Source organism: Triticum aestivum, chromosome 6D, assembly GCF_018294505.1.
Source record: "Triticum aestivum cultivar Chinese Spring chromosome 6D, IWGSC CS RefSeq v2.1, whole genome shotgun sequence".
NCBI lineage: Eukaryota > Viridiplantae > Streptophyta > Magnoliopsida > Poales > Poaceae > Triticum > Triticum aestivum.
Window position 1 is genome coordinate 368,140,799 of NC_057811.1, and position 22,192 is coordinate 368,162,990.

The following is a 22,192-nucleotide window of genomic DNA, read 5'->3' on the forward strand; positions in this document are numbered from 1 at the left end:
CGGGTCCGGAATACTGTCACCATCGGAACAACCCATGAGCCTGCCATCTTGAAGTTGATACAATGAGTTTGATTCATCGGTGGACGACTCGCCGTCAGAGCCGGCGGCCGCCTCATCACCAGATCCAGATCGATCAGAAGGCCCTCCATGGATACATCCCACAAAAGCATGCTTTAAGGCAGGCCGGGCCTAGGCGGGTCATGCGCGCTGAGCCGTCTCGACGAGATCGGCGCAGAGATCCGGCTCAGGGCCCGGCTCACCAATCTTGCCAATGAAAACATGAATTCCGCCGAAGGGGACCCGGTACCCGTACTCAATTGAGCCGGCGTCGGGGCCCCAGTTTGCATCGTCGATGTAGAGCTTGCCGCGACGACTCTTGGTCATCCGGCCCACACCGTATCCCTTGAGCCCTTCGAAGCTGCCCTTCAAGAACTCAAATCACACCGTGCGCTGGCCCCACGGTGGGCGCCAACTGTCGTGGAATTGTCACGGCAGATGTCCTCGTGCTAGGACTTAGTCGTGGAGCCATCGCAGCTAGGAAGCTTGAAGGGGTTAATGCGGGACAAGGGACACGAAGGTTTATACTGGTTCGCCCCCTTACGGTGAAGGTAAAAGCCTACGTCCAGTTTGAGGTGGTATTGATTAGGGTTACGATCACCAGGGAGCTAAACTGCTATGCCCGGCTCTCGATGAGATTGTTCTTGTCCCTAAACCGCTGCCGGGTCCTCCCTTTATATAGGGAGGCTGACCCCCCAGCAGCTCTCAGAGTCCCGGCCGGCTCATAAGAGTGTCCGGCTCGGACTCTCAACTATTCTTGCCTTACACTACAAGTTCTACCATAATAATGATTGTAACTACGGGCTTTTAAACCATATCCGGGTCTTAAGCCCATCTTCGGCCCACTGTCTTTAAGCCTGGCGTCAGGCTTCTGGCAATGACCATTAGAGTAACCCGGTCCCTCCTGGCGGGTGACTCCAAGGTCTATATCCTCAACAAATCCGAAGATACTCCGGAGTCCGGACTGTTATGTCTGGAAAATCTTCAGGCTCCGGATCATCGATCGGGTCAGGGTCCGGATTCAATTCCACCCACCCACCCAAACGTAAGCTCTCTTATGAGCATACAACAGCAGTCTCAGGAAACGGTCCATCACTTCTGGGACAGATTCCTCCTTGTCAAGGACAAGGTTAAAGATTGCCGCGACGAGGATGCGATATCTTCGTTCTGCAACAATTGCACGGACGAAGGAATCCTCAACGCCATTAATCGCCGCCGTATACTACGCTTCACGGACTTGGCAACTATCGTACAGAAGTACATCCGCAATGGAAAGCGCCTGGAAAGATCAGGCAGCTTGTTGGGAGCCATCGATCCCAACTCGACCGCTCGTCCAGGCGAAAAGGGCGCATCCCCGTGACACGCCTAATCCAATATCCAAGAAATATAAGTCCATTATGGGGCGCGGAACCGTTCTAGAAGGATGGCTCGATGGGCAAGGCAAAATACACGCAACGCCGGACAACATACCAACACACAGCCTTAGAGCATGTTGGATACTCCGGCAAGTGGCAAAGAGTGGCGAGAATATCCTCACCAAGAATATCCCAGAACAACACCCCCGGGAAAACGATGACCCCAGAGTACTGACGATCTTCAAGACATTCGCCTCAAACAATAAGCACAAAAGGGCACTCCACGACCTCACCGAAGTCTGTCAAATCGCCACAGTAAACCCTTGGAACGACACGGCCATAACCTTTAATGCCGGCGACGAACCAAAATTCAGAACAGTCCGAGCACCAGCCGCTTTAGTCCTCAGTCCCATCGTGGACGGCTTTCGACTCACCAAGGTCCTCATGGACGGTGGCAGCGGACTAAACCTCATCTATGAGGATACACTCCACAAAATGGAAATAGATAGGAGCCACATCAAGCAAAGCAGCACGACCTTCCGAGGAATGATTCCCAGTCGGGAGGCGCGGTGTGCGGGAAAAATCACACTTGACGTGGTATTCGGCACCTCGGAGAATTATCGGTCTGAAGAAATCACTTTCCAAGTGGCTCCTTTCAATAGCGGATACCACACACTGTTGGGGCGGGATGCTTCTACATGCTTCAAAGCTATACCTCATTACAGGTATATGAAGCTCAAAATGCCCGGACCAAACGGCATAATCACTCTTGTCAGTGATCCAGACATAGCACTCCGTGCCGAAAACAAAACCGCATCCCTGGCCCTTGAGGCATTATCTGAAGCCCTCGCGGCCAAAGAATTAACCGCACTGCGCTCCACGAGGGATAGGGACGATGTGATATTAGACAAACGACCCAAATCCACCTCCTTCAAACCGGCAGAAGAAATTGTCAAATTTCAGGTCCACCCAACGGACCCCAAGAAGACAGCATCTATTGGAGCACAACTAGACCCAACGGTCGACGCCGCACTAAAGGATTTCCTTCGCGAAAACTGGGATATATTTGCCTGGCACCCTTCTGACATGCCTGGAATCCCACGTGAGCTGGCCGAACATAGCCTTAATATCTTAAAGGGATACAAACCAATCAAACAAGCACTGCGGCGCTTTTCCGAGCCCAAACGCCAAGCTATGGGGGAGGAGCTGGCCAAGCTAATTGAGGCCGGATTCATCAGAGAAATAAAACATCCGGACTGGCTGGCAAACCTGGTGATGGTACCAAAAAAGGACAAATCCTGGCGGTTGTGCGTCGATTTTAAAGACCTCAATAAGGCTTGCCCTAAGGATCCCTTCCCCCTCCCCCGCATTGATCAAATCATTGATGCTACAGCAGGACACGACTCACTGTGTTTCCTTGATGCATATTCCGGACACCATCAAATCAAAATGAAGGAGTCCGATCAAGCTGCAACAGCATTGATTACCCCGTATGGGGCATTCTGCTTCAACACCATGCCCTTCGGGCTCAAGAACGCCGGCGCCACATACCAACGCATGATTCAAACATGCCTGGAGAAACAGATCGGCAAGACAGTTGAAGCTTATGTGGACGACGTCGTCATCAAAACTAGGCGCGTCGAAACACTAATAGACAATTTACGTCTCACATTTGATAACCTCCGCGCGTATGACATTAAGCTCAATCCGGAAAAGTGCTTTTTCGGTGTCCCCGCTGGAAAACTGCTAGGCTTCATCGTTTCCAACACAGGAATTGAAGCAAATCCAGCCAAAATCCGAGCTCTGTCACATTTGGCTACGCCAACAGACCTTAAACAAGTCCAAAAGCTCGCGGGTTGCGTGGCAGCTCTAAGCCACTTTATCTCCAAATTGGGAGAAAAGGCACTGCCACTCTATCGCCTTTTACGGCGAACCGATAACTTCCAGTGGACGGACGCGGCAACAGCCGGACTGGAGGAAATAAAAACCCTTCTTGCGAGCAACCCAATCCTGGCCGCGCCAAACGTCGGCGACCCGATATTATTATACATATCGGCAACACATCAGGTGGTGAGCGTCGTGCTCGTCGTTGAACGAGAACAGGACGGACACAAATTCCCGCTTCAAAAGCCAGTATACTACGTATCTACTGTCTTTACACCATGCAAATCCCGGTATCCCCATTATCAAAAGATAGCATACGCGGTCTTCATGGCATCCCGAAAGCTCCGTCACTACTTCTAGGAGTGTTCGATCACGGTGGCTTCCGAAGTACCACTCAATGACATTATAAACAACCGCGCTGCCACGGGCCGGATTGCCAAATGGGCCATTGAGCTCCTTCCATTTGATATTACATACAAACCACGTCGAGCTATTAAATCCCAAGTACTGGCTGACTTCGTCGCCGAATGGACAGAGGCCGAACTCCCTAAAGAGTACGGCGCATATTCCAATTGGGTTATGTATTTCGATGGCTCCAAAATGCTGGCAGGGCTAGGGTGGGCGTCGTTTTAACGTCACCTACTGGAGACGTTGTTCAGTACAGACTCCAACAATGCAGCCGAATACGAGGCCTTATTGCATGGGCTCCGGATGGCTGTCTCCATGGGCATACAACAACTAGAAGTGCGCGGGGACTCAAACCTTGCAATATCACAAATAAATGGAGACTTCGATGCCAAAGATCCGAAGAGGGCAGCTTATTGTAATGCCGTCATAAAAATATCGGCCCGGTTCGAGGAGTAATCAAGCAGCGGACGTTCTTGCTCGTATCGGCGCTAAGCGCGACCCCGTCCCGCCTAATATCTTCCTGGAAAGGCTTTTTAAGCCATCCGTGGTGTGGCAGGGGGAAAACGGCAACACTAGTCCGGATCCGAACACAACCCCAGATTCCAAAAACACCGACATCATCGGAGGCTCAGCCACCGAAATAACACCGTCGGCGCATCTCATCATGGCAGTCATTGCCCCATGGACCGAACCCTTCCTGGCCTACCTTAACAGGAAGGAGCTTCCCGAGTACCAGAATGAGGCCCGCCACGTTGTCCGGAGTTCGAAGGCCTACAAGGTTCACGACGAAGAGCTCTATAAGAAAAGCGCTAGCGGAGTCCTTCAAAGATGTATCTCCGAGGAGGATGGGCGGCAGCTCCTGGCTGAGATTCATGCCGGTCTCGGCGGGCACCACGCCGCAGCTCGGGCCCTTGTTAGCAAGGCATTCCGTACAGGGTTCTATTGGCCGACGGCTCGAGCGGATGCACAGGACCTTGTCCACCATTGCGTAGGATGCCAACTCTTCGCCAACCAAAGCCATATGCCCCCCACCGCCCTACAAACAATCCTCATCACTTGGCCTTTTGCGGTCTGGGGACTGGATATGGTTGGCCCCCTTAAAGGAGGAAGCCATAAGAAAAATATATGCTGGTCACGGTGGATAAATTCACCAAGTGGATAGAGGCCAAACCAGTTAAAACGGCCGAGTCCGGGCCAGTAATAGACTTTATATCCGGCGTCGTACACCGTTATGGTGTTCCGCACAGCATCATCACTGATAACGGCTCCAATTTCAGAGCCGACGAAGTGAAAACCTGGTGTGCTAATCTGGGCATCAAGCTCGATTACACCTCTGTCTATCATCCACAGACAAACGACCAAGTCGAACGAGCCAATGGTCTTATTATGAGCGGCATTAAACCCAGACTAGTGCGGTCTTTGAAGGAATCAGACAAGCACTGGGTTGAGGACCTCGACTCCGTACTCTGGGGGCTGCGGACCACGCCCAATCGCACTACCGGATACACACCCTTTTTCATGGTGTACGGCGCAGAGGCAGTATTACTGATACGTCTCCAACGTATCTATAATTTTTGATTGCTTCATGCTATATTATATTCTGTTTTGGACATTATTGGGCTTTATTATACACTTTTATATTGTTTTTGGGACTAACCTATTAACCGGAGGCCCAGCCCAGAATTGTTGTTTTTTGCTTATTTCAGAGTTTTGCAGAAAAAGAATATCAAACGGAGTCCAAACGGAATGAAACCTTCAGGAACGTGATTTTCGGAACGAACGTGATCCAGAGGAGTTGGACCCTACGTCAAGACATCAACCAGGAAGGCACGAGGTAGGGTGTAACACCCCGGATGTAACTTTCCATATTTGTAACTCCAACTCTTGCCATTTTCGGCCATGTGATATGATATTCCCTTCGTGGTCGGGTTTTGTCTTTCGTTTTGCATTTTGTTCATGTCTTGCATTTCATATCATGTCATCATGTGCATCTCATTTTGCATACGTGTTCGTCTCATGCATCCGAGCATTTTCCCCGTTGTCCGTTTTGCAATCCGGCGCTCCCACCTCCTCCGGCGCACCCCTCTTGTTTTCTTTTCGTGAGCGGGTGTTGAATGTTCTCGGAATGGACCGAGGCTTGTCAAGTGGCCTTGGTATACCACCGGTCAAGTTTCGTTCCATTTGGAGGTCGTTTGGTACTCCAACGGTTAACCGGGTAACCGCAAAGTCCGTTTGTGTGTTGTAACAAAACCTCCCTCAAAACCAGCCCAAAACCCCTCTAACTCACCTCCATGCTCTAGGTCGTTCGATCACGATCGTGTGCGCGAAAACCGCACCTCATTTGGAGCCTCCTATCTCCCTCTACCTATATATTTGCATCCCTTCCCGAAAACATTCGCAGTCCAACCCTAGCCCCGCTCCCTCTCCGCCGCCGGACGCGTCCGGTCCGCGCCGGACAAATCCCCACCGACGGCCGCAGCGAACCAACCGCCGCCACGTGGCCCGGCCACCGCCCGTACGCCGCGGCCCGCCGAGGCCCGTAGCTAGCCCCCGCGGGCCCGTGCGCTCCGCCGCCGCCGCCCTTCGTCCCCGCGCGCGCCCTCCTGCGCCGCCGCCTCGCCGTGCCCCGCCGCCGCCGCCTCGCCGTCGCCTCGCCGTGCCCCGCCGCCGCCGCACCCCGAGGCGCCGCCCTTGACGCCGGCCGCCGCCGCCCGCCGTCCTCGCCCCCTTCTCCGACCCGAGCGCCTCCTCTCCGTCCCGACGCCGGCCGCCTTCGACCCCTCCTCTCCTGTCGCCGGCGAGCAGAGCTCCCTCGAGCCGATCCAGATCTGGTCAAACGAAGGTTGACCCCGAGATTCCTCGAAATTTTCCTGTCTGAGATTTTCTACATTATGTTGCATACTTCCTCATGTCATAACTCTCTGCATATAGCTCCGTTTCGCGCGTATAATATATAGAAATGCTCGTCTCGTGATGCTCTACATTTTGTTACATTGCACCATGTTCATTTGAGTCCATCTTGAGGCTCAAAGCTCTGTTGCAAAAGTGCTAGTTGCTGTTATCTGCTGTTATTTATCAGAACTTGGAGATTTCCTATTTTTGTTGCATTTAATCTGTGCATCTTATGGGCATGAGCTCTACATGTGTTTTGTTGTCTGCCATGCCATCTTTCGAGTGGTGTATGCCATGTACTTTTGTGATATCTGTGGTGACTATCACAAGCATGCAAACTAGGCTCCGTAATGTTTCTGATTTTAGGGACTTAGTAATTTCTCCAAGTCTTTGTCTGCTGTTATTTTGTTGCCATGTAAACTTGATGCTAGAGAGAGATTCATGCATATTTTGGAGATGTTCAGTAAGGATGTTTTATATATATTGTTGTAATGGATCCATTCCTGCCCTTTTTTGCAATTATGGAGTGCCATAGCATGAATCAATCTTGCTCTACTTTTGCTATAAAATATTTCTGGCAGATTGTTTACGTGTTATTCAATTTTGCCAAGCTTGTTGTAGTTGATCCATACATGCTATGTATTTGATCTTGCCATCGATAGCTTCATAAACATGCCATCTTGCTGTAGGTATGCTTGTTTTGTCATGCATTGCTTTGTGATGAGTGCATCAAGCTCACCAAGATGCCTTCATATTATTGTTGCTGCCATGCTCTGTTTTCTGCTAAGTCTGAAACCTGTTAACGAAACTTGCTATGTTTACATGGTTGCCATCATATCTTCGGGTCCTTTTTGGCTTATGGTCAGTAAGGGACTTTTGTCATATGCATTTAGTAGAATGCTTCCATGCCTTTTTTTGCCATGTTAAGTTCCTGTAGCATGTTGATTTCGTGCTCTGAACATTGCTACCTGATGCTGTTTCAGACATGTCCAGTAATTTCACTGTCTGTGAACCTGTTATCTTTTGCACTTTTGCCATGCTTGTTTGAACCTGCTGTGATGTGATCTAGCCGTAGCTCAGTGTTCATCTTTTGTCAAGCATATCCTGTAGATTACTGCCATATGCTTTGTTGCTATGTTGGAGTGCTTTAGCATTGTTACTTGTTGCATTTTAAGTGCTATCATGCTGTTAATCGCAGATTCGTGTCATTTTTGTTTTGCTTGCCATTTGCAAACCGTGCATCCGTTTTCGGTGATCTTTATATCGATTTCAACCAAAATCATCTCTTCTTTCTAGTGGCATGCTTGGTTTGCCAAGTTACTGTCTTGTTCATCATTTTTAGTCCGGAGCACGCATATGCATCGCATATCATATCTTGCATATCGTTCATGTTTTGCCCCATGTTGCTTGTGCATTTCCCGTGATTGATTGTGGTTCCATTGCTTGTGTTCTTGTTTTGGGTAGAGCCGGGAGACGAGTTCGTGAACGAGTAACCTGTTGAGTACGCTTACGAGGATCAAGCTTTCGACAACTCTGAGAACCTTGCAGGCAAGATGACCATACCCTCGAAATCACTTCTATCTTTGCTTTGCTAGTTGTTCGCTCTATTGCCATGCTGCGCTACCTATCACTTGCCATATCATGCCTCCCATATTGCCATGTCAGCCCCTAACCATCCTTTCCTAGCAAACCGTTGTTTGGCTAAGTTACCGCTTTTGCTCAGCCCTTCTTATAGCGTTGCTAGTTGCAGGTGAAGATGAAGTTGGTTCCATGTTGGAACATGGATATGTTGGGATATCACAATATCTCTTATTTAATTAATGCATCTATAAATTTGGTAAAGGGTGGAAGGCTCGGCCTTATGCCTGGTGTTTTGTTCCACTCTTGCCGCCCTAGTTTCTGTCTTACCGGTATTATGTTCCTTGAGTTTGCGTTCCTTATGCGGTTGGGTGATTTATGGGACCCCCTTGACAGTTCGCCTTGAATAAAACTCCTCCAGCAAGGCCCAACTTTGGTTTTACCATTTGCCACCTAAGCCTTTTCCCCCGGGTTTTCCCGAGCCCGAGGGTCATCTTTATTTAAACCCCCGGACCAGTGCTCCTTCGAATGCTGGCCCAAAATGAGCGATGTCCAGCGCCCCCTGGGAAACCAGGGTCTATGCCAACCTGACGTCTGGCTCATCCGTTGTGCCCTGAGAACGAGATATGTGCAGCTCCTATAGGGATTTGTCGGCACATCGGGCGGCTTTGCTGGTCTTGTTTTACCATTGTCGAAATGTCTTGTAAACCGGGATTCCGAGACTGATCGGGTCTTCCTGGGAGAAGGTTTATCCTTCGTTGACCGTGAGAGCTTATGATGGGCTAAGTTGGGACACCCCTGCAGGGTATTATCTTTCGAAAGTCGTGCCCGCGGTTATGAGGCAGATGGGAATTTGTTAATGTCCGGTTGTAGAGAACTTGTCACTTGACCCAGTTAAAAATACATCAACTGTGTGTGTATCCGTGATGGTCTCTTCTCGGCGGAGCCCGGGAAGTGAACACGGTTTGAGTTATGAATGACGTAAGTAGGAGTTCAGGATCACTTCTTGGTCATTACTAGATGACGACCGTTCCGTTGCTTCTCTTCTCGCTCTCTTTTGCGTCTGTTAGCCACCATATATGCTTAGTGCCTGCTGCAGCTCCACCTCACTTCACCATCTTTTCCTATAAGCTTAAATAGTCTTGATCTCGCGGGTGTGAGATTGCTGAGTCCTCGTGACTCACAGATTCTACCAAAACAGTTGCAGGTGCCGACGATGCCAGTGCAGATGATGGGATCGACCTCAAGTGGGAGTTTGATGAGGAACGTGGTCGTTACTATGTGTCTTTTCCTGATGATCAGTAGTGGAGCCCAGTTGGGACGATCGGGGATCTAGCATTTGGGGTTATCTTATTTTCATTTGGATTTTGACCGTAGTCCGTCTATGTGTGTATTTGGATGATGTATGATTTATATTCATGTATTGTGTGAAGTGGCGATTGTAAGCCAACTCTCGTTATCCCATTCTTGTTCATTACATGGGATTGTGTGAAGATGACCCTTCTTGTGACAAAACCATAATGCGGTTATGGCTCTAAGTCGTGCCTCGACACGTGAGAGATATAGCCGCATTGTGGGCGTTACATAGGGGGACGCGCCTACCCCCCAGGGCGCGCCCTCCACCCTCGTGGGCCCCATGTTGCTCCACCGACGTACTTCCTCCTCCTATATATACCTCCGTACCCCCAAACTACCAGATACGGAGACAAAAACCTAATTCCACCGCTGCAACCTTCTATACCCGTGAGATCCCATCTTGGGGCCTTTTTCGGAGCTCCGCCGGAGGGGGCATCGATCACGGAGGGCTTCTACATCAACACCATAGCCTCTCCGATGATGTGTGAGTAGTTTACCTCAGACCTTCGGGTCCATAGTTATTAGCTAGATGGCTTCTTCTCTCTTTTTGGATCTCAATACAATGTTCTCCCCCTCTCTTGTGGAGATCTATTCGATATAATCTTCTTTTGCGGTGTGTTTGTTGAGACCGATGAATTGTGGGTTTATGATCAAGTTTATCTATGAACAATATTTGAATCTCCTCTGAATTCTTTTATGTATGATTGGTTATCTTTGCAAGTCTCTTCGAATTATCAGTTTGGTTTGGCCTACTAGATTGATCTTTCTTGCAATGGGAGAAGTGCTTAGCTTTGGGTTCAATCTTGCGGTGTCCTTTCCCAGTGACAGTAGGGGCAGCAAGGCACGTATTGTATTGTTGCCATCGAGGATAACAAGATGGGGTTTATATCATATTGCATGAATTTATCCCTCTACATCATGTCATCTTACCTAAAGCGTTACTCCGTTCTTTTGAACTTAATACTCTAGATGCATGCTGGATAGCGGTCGATGTGTGGAGTAATAGTAGTAGATGCAGGCAGGAGTCGGTCTACTTGTCTCGGACGTGATGCCTATATACATGATCATACCTAGATATTCTCATAACTATGCTCAATTCTGTTAATTGCTCAACAGTAATTTGTTCACCCACCATAATACTTATGCTCTCGAGAGAAGCCACTAGTGAGACCTATGGCCCCCGGGTCTATTTTCCATCATATTTAATCTCCCGACAACAAGCTATTTCTGGCGCCGTTTTTATTTTGCTTTCTTTACTTTGCATCTTTATCATAAAAATACCAAAAATATTATCTTATCGTATCTATCAGATCTCACTCTCGTAAGTGACTGTGAAGGGATTGACAACCCCTTTATTGAGTTGGTTGCGAGGATTTATTTGTTTGTGTAGGTGCGAGGGACTCGTGCGTGGCCTCCTACTGGATTGATACCTTGGTTCTCAAAAACTGAGGGAAATACTTACGCTACTTTACTGCATCACCCTTTCCTCTTCAAGGGAAAACCAATGCAGTGCTCAAGAGGTAGCAAGAAGGATTTCTGGCGCCGTTGCCGGGGAGTCTACGCAAAAGTCAACATACCAAGTACCCATCACAAACTCTTATCTCCCGCATTACATTATTTGCCATTTGCCTCTCGTTTTCCTCTCCCCCACTTCACCCTTGCCGGTTTATTCGCCTTTTCTTCGCCTTCTTCTCGTATGTCTTTTTGTTTGTGTTTCCATGTGCCTTCTATTTCCTTGCATCTTTTCTTGCTAAAAATCTATTGATATGGATCCACTTAAAGTGTTCTACTTAGATCATCTTCGATCCTTATGCGCTCGTGCTGAAACCCCAACTAGCCTAGTTGATGGGAAATCTTTAGATGAGCATGCTCATTTTGTGCGTCACCATTTGTCTGAAAAATGGAGACTCTTATGGAATCAAATAAACAGATTGTTGTGTTATGCTTGGAATCTTTGTGAAATTTGTGATTTTACTTGTTTCTCTAAGAACCCTAAAAACACCTTCCCTACCTTTGTGAGTTTAATGAAAATGAAATCTTATCTTCTTATGCAAAGGGTGTTTATAGTTACTATGATATCGAACAAATTGAAGAATTTGTTGCTTTTAAGGGTGCTTATGAAGTTGCTTCTTTGATTGAAAAGTATGATATTACTCTCTATGAATCTTAAAATTTTGACATACTTAAATATTGCTATGAAAACTATGCTCATGATGTCTATGTCAAAGAATTTATTGAGAGAATGACTGTTGCTTTGGAAAAAAAAATGATACGCAAGAATCTATAGATAATGATGGTTCCGATGATTTGATTGAAATATCCCTTGATGAACATGATGCTTGCTATTCTTGTGGCCATGATGCCAATATTTATGATGATGAATTTGCTATAGTTCCTTATGTTAAACATGAGATCGTTGCTATTGCAACCATACTTGGTAGTTCCTTCGATGAAAAGCATGATTGCAATGATGTTATTATAAATTCTCTTAATGCCAATTGTGTTAATAATATGCAAAACCCTAAGCTTGGGGATGCTAGTTTTGCTATGTCCTCTACTTGTTGCAATGATCATGATTGGGGTGATTCTTCTTATGATCTTGAAAATTTATTTAAACCCCATGATGAGTATGAGATTGATAATAATGTTTGCAATAATATTGAAAGTGGGTTTGGAAGAGTGTCAACTTTAGATCCCACATATTTGGAGAATGTTCAATCTTATGAAGTTTTTGATAAAAGTGGGTTTGGAGAGGTCATGACTCTAGCTAATGTTAATCCCACTATTTTGGAAGAGTGTCAACTTCGCGTGCATGTGGATCGTGTTGAGAATATGTTATGTGATAGCTATATTGTTGAATTTTCTTATGATCCTACATGTAATTATTATGAGAGAGGAAAATATGGTTATAGAAATTTTTATGTTACTAAATTACCTCTCATTATGTTGAGATTGCTATTGTTTCTTTCCTCTTCCTTGCATATGCTAGTTTTTGCTTGCTATGATAATTTGTTTGCCTATAAAATGCCTATGCATAGGAAGTATTTTAGACTTAGATGTGTTTGTCACGTGTTTCATGATGCTCTCTTCGCGCTTCAGTTCTTGTCTTTTATGCGAGCATCATTAAAATTATCAATGCCTAGCTAGGGGCGTTAAACGATAGCGCTTGTTGGGAGGCAACCCAATTTTATTTTTAGTTTTTTGCTTTTTGCTTATGTTTAGGAATAAATATTTGATCTAGCCTCTGGTTCGATTTTCTTTTATGTTTTAATTAGTGTTTGTGCCAAGTTTAACCTATAGAATCTTCTTGGATGATAGTTATTTGATCTTGCTCAAAATTCCAGAAACTTTCTGTTCACGAAAATAATTGTTAAAAATCACCAGAACGTGATAAAATATTGATTCCAACTGCTGCTGATCAATAAAAAAAATCTAGGCCGTCCTATTTTGGACGAATTTTTGGAGTTCCAAAACTTTGCGTTAGTTACAGATTACTACAGACTGTTCTGTTTTTGACAGATTCTGTTTTTCGTGTGTTGTTTGCTTATTTTGATGAATCTATGGCTAGTAAAATAGTTTATAAACCATAGAGAAGTTGGAATACAGTAGGTTTAACACCAATATAAATAAATAATGAGTTCATTACAGTACCTTGAAGTGGTGTTTTGTTTTCTTTCGCTAACGGAGCTCACGAGATTTTCTGTTAAGTTTTGTGTTGTGAAGTTTTCAAGTTTTGGGTAAAAGATTTGATGGATTATGGAACAAGGAGTGGCAAGAGCCTAAGCTTGGGGATGCCCATGGCACCCCAAGATAATCTAAGGACACCTAAAAGCCAAAGCTTGGGGATGCCCCGGAAGGCATCCCCTCTTTCGTCTACTTCCATCGGTAACTTTACTTGGAGCTATATTTTTATTCACCACATGATATGTGTTTTGCTTAGAGCGTCTTGTAGGATTTGAGTCTTTGGTTTTTAGTTTACCACAATCATCTTTGCTGTACACACCTTTTTAGAGAGACACACATGATTCGGAATTTATTAGAATACTCTATGCGCTTCACTTATATCTTTTGAGCTATATAGTTTTTGCTCTAGTGCTTCACTTATATCTTTTAGAGCACGGCGGTGGTTTTGTTTTATAGAAATTATTATTCTCTCGTGCTTCACTTATATTATTTTGAGAGTCTTAAACAGCATGGTAATTTTCTTAAATTGAGAAATTAATCCTAATATGTTAGGTATTCAAGACTAGTAAAAAAACTTTTTTATGAGTGTGCTGAATGCTAAGAGAAGTTTGATGCTTGATGATTGTTTTGAGATATGGAGGTAGTGATATTAAAGTTGTGCTAGTTGAGTAGTTGTGAATTTGATAAATACTTGTGTTGAAGTTTGCAAGTCCCATAGCATGCACGTATGGTAAACGTTATGTAACAAATTTGAAACATGAGGTGTTTTTTTGATTGTCCTCCTTATGAGTGGCGGTCGGGGACGAGCGATGGTCTTTTCCTACCAATCTATCCCCCTAGGAGCATGCGTGTAGTGCTTGGTTTTTGATGACTTGTAGATTTTTGGAATAAGTATGTGAGTTCTTTATGACTAATGTTGAGTCCATGGATTATACGCACTCTTACCCTTCCATCATTGCTAGCCTCTTCGGTACCGTGCATTGCCCTTTCTCACATTGAGAGTTGGTGCAAACTTCGCCGGTGCATCCAAACCCCGTGATATGATACGCTCTTTCACACATAAACCTCCTTATATCCTCCTCAAAACAGCCACCATACCTACCTATTATGGCATTTCCATAGCCATTCCGAGATATATTGCCATGCAACTTTCCACTGTTCCGTTTATCATGATACGTTCATCATTGTCATATTGCTTTGCATGATCATGTAGTTGAATTCGTATTTGTGGCGAAGCCACCGTTCATAAATGTTTCATACATGTCACTCTTGATTCATTGCTAACCCGGTATACCGCCGGAGGCATTCATATAGAGTCATGCTTTGTTCTAGTATCGAGTTGTAATCATTGAGTTGTAAATAAATAGAAGTGTGATGATCATCATTCATAGAACATTGTCCCAAAAAAAGAGAAAGGTCAAATGAAAAAAAGAAGGCCCAAAAAAAGAGAATAAAAATGGACAATGCTACTATCCTTTTTTCCACACTTGTGCTTCAAAGTAGCACCATGATCTTCATGATAGAGAGTCTCTTGTTTTGTCACTTTCATATACTAGTGGGAATTTTTCATTATAGAACTTGGCTTGTATATTCCAACAATGGGCTTCCTCAAATGCCCTAGGTCTTCGTGAGCAAGCAAGTTGGATGCACACCCACTTAGTTTCTTTTGTTGAGCTTTCATGCATGTATAGCTCTAGTCCATCCGTTGCATGGCAGTCTCTACTCCTTGCATTAACATCAATCGATGGGCATCTCCATAGCCCGTTGATTAGCCGCGTTGATGTGAGACTTTTTCCTTTTTTGTCTTCTCCACATAACCCCCATCATTATATTCTATTCCACCCAAAGTGCTATATCCATGGCTCATGCTCATGTATTGCGTGAAGGTTGATTTTTTTTTTGAGATTACTAAAGTATGAAACAATTGCTTGGCTTGTCATCGGCGTTGTGCATGATGAGAGCATTTTTGTGTGACGAAAATGGAGCATGACTAAACTATATGATTTTATAGGGATGAACTTTCTTTGGCCATGTTATTTTGAGAAGACATAATTACTTAGTTAGTATGCTTGAAGTATTATTACTTTTATGTCAATATTAAACTTTTATCTTGAATCTTTCGGATCTGAATATTCATACCGCAATTAAGAGAGTTACATTAAAAATTATGCCAAGTAGCATTCCGCATCAAAAATTCTGTTTTTATCATTTACCTACTCGAGGATGAGCAGGAATTAAGCTTGGGGATGCTTGATACGTCTCCAACGTATCTATAATTTTTGATTGCTTCATGCTATATTATATTCTGTTTTGGACATTATTGGGCTTTATTATACACTTTAATATTATATTTGGGACTAACCTATTAACCGGAGGCCCAGCCCAGAATTGCTGTTTTTTGCCTATTTCAGAGTTTCGCAGAAAAAGAATATCAAACGGAGTCCAAATGGAATGAAACCTTCGGGAACGTGATTTTCAGAACGAACGTGATCCAGAGGACTTGGACCCTACGTCAAGACATCAACCAGGAAGGCATGAGGTAGGGGGGCGCGCCTACCCCCCTGGGCGTGCCCTCCACCCTCGTGGGCCCCATGTTGCTCCACCGACGTACTTCTTCCTCCTATATATACCTACGTACCCCCAAACTACCAGATACGGAGCCAAAAACCTAATTCCACTGCCGCAACCTTCTGTACCCGTGAGATCCCATCTTGGGGCCTTTTTCGGAGCTCCGCCGGAGGGGGCATCGATCACGGAGGGCTTCTACATCAACACCATAGCCTCTCCGATGATGTGTGAGTAGTTTACCTCAGACCTTCGGGTCCATAGTTATTAGCTAGATGGCTTCTTCTCTCTTTTTGGATCTCAATACAATGTTCTCCCCCTCTCTTGTGGAGATATATTCGATGTAATCTTCTTTTGCGGTGTGTTTGTTGAGACCGATGAATTGTGGGTTTATGATCAAGTTTATCTATGAACAATATTTGAATCTCCTCTGAATTCTTTTATGTATGATTGGTTATCTTTGCAAGTCTCTTCGAATTATCAGTTTGGTTTGGCCTACTAGATTGATCTTTCTTGCAATGGGAGAAGTGCTTAGCTTTGGGTTCAATCTTGTGGTGTCCTTTCCCAGTGACAGTAGGGGCAGCAAGGCACGTATTGTATTGTTTCCATCGAGGATAACAAGATGGGGTTTATATCATATTGCATGAATTTATCCCTCTACATCATGTCATCTTATTTAAAGCGTTACTCCGTTCTTTTGAACTTAATACTCTAGATGCATGCTGGATAGCGGTCGATGTGTGGAGTAATAGTAGTAGATGCAGGCATGAGTCGGTCTACTTGTCTCGGACGTGATGCCTATATACATGATCATACCTAGATATTCTCATAACATTGCTCAACAGTAATTTGTTCACCCACCGTAATACTTATGCTCTCGAGAGAAGCCACTAGTGAAACCTATGGCCCCCGGGTCTATTTTCCATCATATTTAATTTCCGACAACAAGCTATTTCTGGCGCCGTTTTTATTTTGCTTTCTTTACTTTGCATCTTTATCATAAAAATACCAAAAATATTATCTTATCATATCTATCAGATCTCACTCTCGTAAGTGACCGTGAAGGGATTGACAACCCCTTTATTGCATTGGTTGCAAGGATTTATTTGTTTGTGTAGGTGCGAGGGACTCATGCGGGGCCTCCTACTGGATTGATACCTTGGTTCTCAAAAACTGATGGAAATACTTACGCTACTTTACTGCATCACCCTTTCCTCTTCAAGGGAAAACCAACGCAGTGCTCAAGAGGTAGCAATTACCCTGCGACATTATTCATGACTCACCTCGAGTGCGCATGTACGAAGAGAGAGAGGCCGAGCTTGATCGGCAGGACAACCTAGATGCCCTGGAGGAGGAGCGCGATGTCGCAAAAGCCCGCTCTGCATTTTATCAACAGCAGGCTCGCAGGTATCAAAGCAGAGAAGTGCGGGCCAAAACTTACAACATCGGCGAACTCGTTCTACGCCTGCCAGAGAAGAAAAAGGACAAACTCAAGCCCAAGTGGGAGGGTCCCTTCATCATCGACGAAGTTCTCACCGGAGGAGCGTACCGCTTGCGTGATGCGTCAGACAATCGACTAGTGCCGAATCCCTGGCACGCGGCCAGACTCCGAAGATTCTATGCCTAGCGCCGAACTCTTTGTTCGTCTCCCTCCTCTTATTGTCTTCATTATTTTTTTTCTCTTTTCGTTTTTTCTCTTTAGCCTTAAAGGCTTTCGTGCGGTTAGACCGTGCACCCCCGACGCATACATCTTCAAGTATGCACGTCTATCATACCTGGGGGCTTCTTGGACAGAAGCTTGCTATTTCTATTTTCCGAGCATAAAGCTCATCACATATGCGTTTTCTCCCATATTTACCTTTTCTTTGCCATTATATGCATCGATTTGACTTAAGTTTTGGCCAAGCTGGGTTGCCTGGCTCCTGTGCTTATGCCCTACGTTCCCATTAGTTCGGCTGGGGCATAAAGGGAGCACCTCTGCGATTGTTACTGCCGGGTCATCCGGATGTGTACCTTAGACTGGGTGAAGCCGAAAGCTAGCGTTCTTAAGGGAATATTCGGTCGGTGAACTAAAGATGTTTTTGCACTCGCTCCATTATGAACCCCCAGAAGTTATACGTACTGTGAGTTTTTCCATCACAGTCCGGACATGCACGTAGATGCATGCACACCCAAGGAAAGGAACCCTTAACGGAACTATTCTCTCTGGAAGATGTTTCTTATTATCTTAAATGTAATATAACATAACTAGCCAGATACTTGTCTGTTCAAGCAACTATGACCCCTACGCCTGGTTTCCATGCATACCCAGTCTACTAAGCCGTTCTGGTATTCGGAAACACTCCGCACCTTCGAGTCGAGAGGTTGAAGCGAAAAGGTCCGCCATGACAAGCGTTTTACAATTCAGCTAGAGTCACAGATGCAAAGGAAAGTACATAGTCACTTGGACTCAAAAACTTCCTCCTCTATGCCGTCCAGCAGGCTGTCTAACTTGCAATCCTACTGGGAATACTTGGCGGCTACTTCTACTTGGCCATATACTAAACTAACGGGGATTTCCTCCCCATTTGACCCTAGCGGTCCGACCCGGGCCATGTGATTCGGATCCAGCTTGGTATATCGTGTTTTTACCATGGCCCAGGCCGCTCGCGCACCCTCTCGGCAGTCCGATATCTTCCATAGTCGGATACGCCACCGCGCTCCCTTGAATAGCTCTACAAGCTTCTCCATACTCCCTGGAGGGGAGTCGAATGGCCATAAGGCCTTAGCTACACTCCACATTGCCTGTCGAGCTTGCTCGTGCAACTGCAACAGCCCTTGCAGAAGATCACTTGATGATCCGGACACCTCCTCTTTGGGACTGCCCGTCAGCATACCTGCAACCATAGCTATATCAGCTACTTTTACCTCCAAACTGTTATAAGGTCAATTCAGCCACGTACTGAATATGCCGCCTCGCAGCCTTTTGTTCTCCTTCACAGAGTCAGCTAGCTGGGCTCGTACATCTTTCAGTTCTTCGCCCAGTTTGGTGTTTGAATCTTGGAGTTTATTTTTCTCCTCCCTGACTTTGGTGAGGACGCGCTCGCCTGCAGCACATTGTCTCTTCGCCTCTCTTTCGCTCGTCTGCGCAGCCTTCAGTTCCTCTTCCAGTTGGTTCGATGACCCTATTAGGAGACAAGCAGCAGTTTTAATATAGCTGGCGTATCATTTTTTGTTTCTCGATGGAGGGAAATATTACCAGAGGACGCCTTCTTGGACTTCTCCAGTTCGGCGGTCACTGCGTTTAACTGCGTCCGGCACTTTTCTAGCTCTTGGGCTAGCACGTCGTTTTTCTCCGACAGAGCCTGGTCATGCAGCGATCCTCAAATCAGTTGTCCCAACTTCTTTAAGTCTCGGGGGCTACTGGCATACGGTTATCATACTAAGACACAGTAAACTTACCTGCACATCTTTTAAATGTTGCTTTGTGGCTCTGCTAAGCCCATCTCGAGCAGCTCGGATGTATGCATCAGCCGAGCTGAAACCATTAAATGCCTCTTCTGAAAAGCGGGGGTCTCGTAAAATAGCCCTCCGGTGCCGATGATTCATGGCGCTCTCCACTTCCGAGTTGGTAACAGACATATTTTCCGAGCCCTCGGTCGAAGGACAGTCCGGCGTCACTCCCATATCGGCCCCCGTCCCCTCGGCTGAGACTGGATCCTGGCTGTTGGGAGTATTACTGACCGGACCCACGGACACAGTCCAGCGGACTCTTTTCCTGATACAGGACGAACATGAAAGTCACAGTTGGACGCGACTATTAAAACGTATTTGCAAACCCATACCTCTTTGACGAGGGCCCGACCGTGTCTTTGTTTGCCTTCCTCTTCGGAGGCTTACCCGGTGCGAGAGCCGCTCTCTTCGGAGTCGCTCCTGGAGTAGCACGGTATGTACAACGCCTCCCCTTCGAAGCACGAGACAGTGTGGTGGGTGAGGTGGAACGAAGGAACCCTTTCGGGGGAGATGTCTCCTGACTACTTACGCGCGAAGCGGGGAGAAGACCGGGATAATCGGCGATGATGGGCACTTCGGTGCCGTCATAGCTCGCCTGATAAAACACGCCATTCTTGAGCACCACGGATATATCCGGATCCTCTTCGAATCCAGGGTCAAGGTCCCGATTGTGTCCCTCGGGCTGCGGGCAGGGCTGTAAAGCCCCTCGGAAGTCTTTCACCGGTGCTGTTACAAATGGACGGATTAATATTTCAGTAAACGAAGCTCAGGGAGTGGAATGGATGGAGCAAAGAAAAATTGGGAACTCACCCAGCTAGGAGGATTGTACATGGAATATCCTTCTCTGTGCGTGATGCGCAGGAACTCCTCTTCTTCACCCTTGAACAGTTCGGCCAATATTTTGGCTAAGGCGGCAGGGGTGTTCGGACCTTTCCTGCCGCAGCGAGAGGTGTCATCTTCCTCACTGTAATTCCACATGGGAAGTCCTCTATATTGGAGTGGCTGAACTCCCCGTACTATGGAGGTCGCCATCACTTCGACTATCGTGTACCCGGATTGGGCAAGCATCCTGATCTTGCTCAGGAGTTGGCGAACTTCCGCACTATCTTCCTCCTCGAGGCTCCGAGGGCGCCAGCTTTGGCGTTTCTTCAGAGGAACACTCGCAAACTCGGGGAGACATCTCCGGACTGGATCTGGAAGTACGACGTCATCAATGTAGAACCACTCAGAGGTCCACTCTTTGGAAGCTTTCTTCGGTGTGCCGGATAGGTATCCGGTCTCAGCAATACGCCATATTTCGGCCCCGCCCACTTCAAATATCAATCCCTCGTGGTTGCGCGGGACAAGGCAAAACAACTTTCTCCATAGATCAAAATGGGCCTCACAACCCAGGAATAGTTTGCATAAAGCGACATAACCCGCAATGTGCAGGATGGAGGCTGGGGTAAAATTGTGCAGCTGGAGGCCATAATACTCCAGAAGCCCTCGGAGGAATGGGTGAATTGGAAATCCCACGCCCCTCAGCAGATAGGGGACAAAGCATACTCGTTCTCCCGCAGAGGATTGGGGAAATCCTCTGCCTGGGTTTTGCCGTTGAAGGAGGCCAATCCTGCTCGAACAGGGACCAGATCTGCAGGAGGGAGAAATCCCTGCGTTTGCAACTTCTCCAATTGGCCGTGGGATACGGAGCACCTCTCCCACTCGCCTCTCTCTAGGTTGGGACGGGATGGGGAGCTGGGAATGTTAGCCATGTTGGAATGGTCTTTCCTGGTAGTCTCTGAGGATTTTCTCTGCGTGGTGCCGGATGGATCTGAGATCCAATCTCTTTAAATAGACGCTCTTTCTTGCATGGCTAGGGTGTTATTTGCAAAAAATACCATGACCGTCCGCATTCACCCGACACGTGGAAGCTGAAGTCATGGATGCACATAAGCCGAGGGGTGCGACATTGAATTATAAGTCGAATACATTACTTGGAAGCCGTCGGAGGAGGAACCCGCCTTGCAATGCCGAAGACAATCTGCGTGCCGAACATCTTGTCATTGAAGCCTGGTTCGGGGGCTACTGAGGGAGTCCTGGATTAAGGGGTCCTCGGGCGTCCGGCCTGTTAGCCATGGGTCGGACTGATGGGCTGTGAGGATACGAAGACAAAAGACTGCACCCGTGTCCGGATGGGACTCTCCTTGGCGTGGAAGGCAAGCTTGGCGGCTGAATATGTAGATTCCTTTCTTTGTAACCGACCTTGTGTAACCCTAGATCCTCCCGGTGTCTATATAAACCGGAGGACTTAGTCCGGAAACGGATATACTCATTACCATAGTCACACAGGCTAGACTTCTAGGGTTTAGCCATTACGATCTCGTTGTAGATCAACTCTTGTAATACTTATATTCATCAAGATCAATCAAGCAGGAAGTAGGGTATTACCTCCATAGAGAGGGCCCGAATCTGGGTAAACATCGTGTCCCCTGTCTCCTGTTACCATCGACCTTAGACGCACAGTTCGGGACCCCCTACCCGAGATCCGCCGGTTTTGACACCGACAACGTCCCCAACAATCGATCTATCAATACAAACATTACTTTTCCACGTACGTCTATTTTCTGTTGCTACTTCCTGCCGAGCCCAAGCAGCCTTAGGGTTTGGCAATCTTTGTCGTTTTGCACTGGAAAGCGGCCATTTCTCCTCCACGAAAGCGAGGAAATCTTTTTTGCTTTGCTTGTAAAGCAATCGTTCGTCGTCACGAAAGCATGGCAAATATCCTGGTGTTGCGCGGCGATTTCGCGTGCCAATAATAAGTTTCTGTTTTTCAGCAAAATCAAACAACTATCACCCAAGAAGATCCTAAAGGCTTTACTTGGCACAAACACTAATTAAAACACAAAAAACACAATCATAACAGTATCATAATTGTGCAAACA